Source organism: Tupaia chinensis, unplaced genomic scaffold, assembly GCF_000334495.1.
Source record: "Tupaia chinensis unplaced genomic scaffold, TupChi_1.0 Scaffold142780_1, whole genome shotgun sequence".
Lineage (NCBI taxonomy): Eukaryota > Metazoa > Chordata > Mammalia > Scandentia > Tupaiidae > Tupaia > Tupaia belangeri.
The window spans coordinates 359,336-363,761 of record NW_006202626.1 but is presented as its reverse complement, the minus strand read 5'-3'; the positions used below and the strand labels follow the sequence as shown (position 1 = coordinate 363,761).

Sequence of the window (4,426 nt, the reverse complement as noted above, 5' to 3'; positions counted from 1 at the left end):
GTAGTTCTATTTGTAGATTTTGGAGGAATCTCCAAATTATTCTCCACAGTGGTTAGACCAATTTACATTCCCACCAGCAGTGTAAGAGAGTCCCCTTTTCACCACACCCCTGCCAGCACTTATCATTTTTTTTTTTAATCTTGGACATTCTGACTGGGGGTAGGTGATATCTCATTGTTGTTTTGATCTGCATTTCTCTTACAATGAGGGATGTTGAGCATTTTTTTTATATGCCTTTTAGCTATTTGTATGTCATCTTTAGAGAGTGGTTTTTTCAACTCATTCTCCCATCTTTTAATAGGATTGATTGTCTTTTTCCAAAACAACTGCTTGAGTTCCTTCTGAATTCTGATTGAGTCCCTTATCTGATGCATAGTTTACAAAAATATTTTCCCATTCTGAGGGCTGTCTATTCATACTAATCACTGTATCTTTTGCCATGCAGAAACTTCTTAGTCTGATGTAATCCCACTTGTCTATCTTGGGGATTATCAACTGTGCTATGGGGGTCTTATGTAAGAAGCCTTTCCCTATCCCGATGTCTCTAAGAGTCAAGGTCTGGATGCTTGAGTGCCTCTCTATACTTGGGAAATTTTCTTCTAAGATTTCATGAAATAGGCTTTCCATGCCCTTATTAGTTTCTTCATCTTCTGGGATACCAGTTATTCAGATGTTAGTATGTCTAATGGAATCTAGTATTTCTCGTATGTTATCTTCATTTTTTTTTGTTATTTTCTCTATCTTTTTGGTAGTTTTCTCTAGGTCAGAAGTTTTATCTTCTACATCAGATATTTGACCTTCAGCGTGATCTAATCGACTTTTAATACTTTCAAGAGAGTTTTTGAGTTCCTGTATTACAGACTTCACTTCTAATAGTTCCTTCTTATTCTTTCTTAGTGTGTCCATTTCTTCCTTCATAACGTGGAAGGACTTTCTCATCTCCTGTAGTTCATTGTTTCTTTTCTGTTCCAGCTCATAGTATTTGTCCAACATGAATGTTCTAAACTCTATCTCGGACATTTTGGTAACATCCCCTATTCTTTCAAGAAAAAGAAGGGAGTTACTGTGTTGATGGAGACATAGTTTCTGCTTTATTCAGACTTGAGGTTCTTCTTCTACCTCTAACCATTGGGAGATGTGTTCCCTTTGAAAAACCTTTTAGGAGAACGTTTCCTTGAATAGGAGAAAGTGTGTTTCCTTTTTGCTGTGGAATGAAGACAGCCAAAGTCTCTCTTCCATTGTGTTTAGCAATGTGATCCAAAAAAAAGTATTCTCTTCAGGTGTACAAAGAAAACTATCTCCTTCTTCGCAGGTGGTTCAGTGAAAGGGAGGATTCCAGAGAGTCTTGAAATACTAGAATGTCTCAGAACTATAATTCTAGACCTATCTAAACAGTCAGGGATGGTGTAGATAAAGGAAGTGAGGACCAAATAAGTGGGAAGAAAATAATAAGTAGAATAAAGAAAAAGTCACGCACCGCACGCTAGTGCAGCACACAATTTCACCAGGGGTCGAAAGATGGGAGTGGGGTGTAGTAGGACTGAGGGCGTTCTTATGTGGTAATGAGAAGAGAGAAAGTTGCAAATGAAAGAAGAGGGAAGGGAGAGAAAAAGAAAGGAAAAACATAGTGTACCTGACTGAAAGAGGGGTCTCTGACTTGGGGATCTGGGGCTGAAGCTACGGGGGACAGTCCTCCCTCGAAGTTCCTGGCCCAGGGGTTGAAAGATGGGAGTCACCCTCATCCTTAGAATGGATAAGAATACAACAGGAAAAAGGAAAACTACAGACCTATATCTGATATATATAGATGCAAAAATTCTCAATGAGATACTTACTAACTGTATTCAATAGCATATAAAAAAGGTTATTTACTACTATCAGGTAGATTTTATTTCAGGGTTGCAAAGGTGGTTTGACATATGCAAAATCATAAATGTAATACACCATATTAACAGAAAGAAAGATAAAAACCACATTATTTCTATTGATGCGGAAAAAGTCTTTGACAAAATGCAACATTCATTTATGGTTAAGACTGTCATGAAAACTGGCATAGAAAGTGCCTATGTGACCTGAGCTAAGCGGAAGTTGGGCCTCTTTTTTGTCGTGACTCAGAGGAGGTCAGCTGCTTCAAGATGAAGCTGAATATCTCCTTCCCAGCCACGGGCTGCCAGAAACTCATTGAAGTGGACAATGAACACAAATTTCCACACATTTTATGAGAAGCGTATGGCCACAGAAGTTGCTGCTGACGCTTTGGGTGAAGAATGAAAGGGTTATGTAGTTCGAATCAGTGGTGGAAATGACAAACAAGGTTTCTCCATGAAGCAGGGCATCTTGACCCGCGTAAGGGATATTCCTGTTACAGACCAAGGAGAACTGGAGAAAGAAAGCACAAATCTGTTTGGGGTTGCATTGTGGATGCCAATCTGAGTGTTCTCAAGTTGGTTATTGTTAAAAAAGGAGAGAAGGATATTCCAGGACTGAGTGATACTACTGTGCCTCATCGCCTGGGGCCTAAGAGAGCTAGCAGAATCTGAAAACTTTTCAATCTCTCTAAAGAAGATGATGTCCGCCAATATGTTGTAAGAAAGCCCTTAAATAAACAAGGTAAGAAACCTAGGACCAAAGCACCCAAGATTCAGCGTCTTGTGACTCCCCATGTCCTGCAACACAAATGCCGGCATATTGCTCTCACAAAACAATGTACTAAGAAAAATAAGGAAGAGGCAGCAGAGTATGCTAAACTTTTGGCCAAGAGAATGAAGGAGGCTAAAGAAAAATGCCAAGAACAGATTGCGAAAAGTCAAAAATAAGATTTTTATGAAAAAGAAATAAATAAGATCAGATCTAAAAAACAAACAAACAAACAAACAAAACAACCCTGGCATAGAAGAATCATTTCTCAGCATAATAAAAGCCATCTATGAAAAACCTATTGCTAGCATTATACTGAATGGGGAAAAACTGAAAGCTTTTCCACTAAAAATTGGTAAAAGACAAGGCTGCCCACTTTCTCCACTCCTATTCAACATAGTACTGGAAGCCTAGCCACTGTGAACATACAAAAGAAGTAAATAAAAGACATTCCAATAGGGGAAGAAGAGCTGAAATTATCTCTATTTCCAGATGGCATGATAGTATACATAGAAGACCCAATAGTATCCACGAGAAAATGTCTCGAAGTAAAAATGCATACAGTAAAGTGGCAAGATATAAAATTAACTTACAAAAATTTATAGCATTTCTATATACAAACAAAAAGCAGACAGAGACAGAACTGAAGAAAGTAATCCCGTTTACCATAGCCAAAAAAAGCATAAGATACCTAGGAATAAAATTAACCAAGGAAGTCAAAGACCTCTATAGGGAAAACTATAAAAACCTTAAAAAGAAAATCAAAAGACACAAAGAAGTGGAAGGACATCACATGTTCCTGGTTTGGCAGAAGTAATATAATCAAAATTCTTCCCAAGTTCATCTACATATTTAATGCGATCCTTATAAAGTTACAATAGATATTCTTCACAGATCTAGAAAAGACAATAATAGAATTTGTCTGGAATCAGAAAAGACCCTGTACTGCCAAAGCCATCATGTGAAAGAAGAGTGGTGTGGGGTGCATCTCACTTCCTGACCCCAAAATAAATTACAAAGCTGCAATAATCAAAACAGCATGTTATTGGCCAAAAAACAGACATGAGGACCAATGTAACAGAGTAGAGATCCTAGGAATAAACCCCAAAATATGCAACCAACTGATAATTGACAAAAGGTACCAGTCAATCTAGTGGGAAAAGGAAAACCTCTTTAACAAATTGTGCTGGAAAAACAGTATACACATGTGGAAAGGTGAATCTGAACCCCTATCATTCACCATTAACAAAAATCAACTCAAAGTGGAACAAAGATCTAAACCTAAGACCACAAATTATAAAACTACAGGTAGAAAACACCGGGGGAAACTCTGGGACACACGGAGGTAGGCAAAGACTTCTTAAGACCCCCAAAGCACAGGCAATAATCCCCAAAATACATAGGTGGGATTACATCAGATTAAAAAGTTTCTGTACAGCAAAGGACACCGTAATTAGTGTGACTCAACAACCCTCAAAATGGGAAAGATTTTTTGTTAACTGTGCCTCAGATAAGGTGCTAATAACCTGAATAAAGAAAGCACTCAAGTGGCTTACCCAGAAGAAAATAATTAACCCAATTATAAAATAGGGAAATGAGCTGAATAAACAACTCTCTCAGGAAGAAATACAAACAGCGAAAAAGTATATGAAAAAATGCTCAACATCCCCCATCATAAGGGAGATGCAGATCAAAGCCACAATGAGATACCACCTAACCCCAGTCAGAATGGCAAAGATTTAAGAAGAAACGATAAGTTCTGGAATGGAAGTGGTGAAGGAGGAATACT

The 4,426-nt window shown here is 37.9% G+C and overlaps 1 pseudogene; it reads left to right on the top strand.

Moving 5' to 3' along the window:
* Positions 1-2,117: 2,117 nt before the first annotated feature.
* On the top strand, positions 2,118-2,816 carry LOC106733295 (40S ribosomal protein S6 pseudogene; annotated as a pseudogene).
* Positions 2,817-4,426: the final 1,610 nt, after the last annotated feature.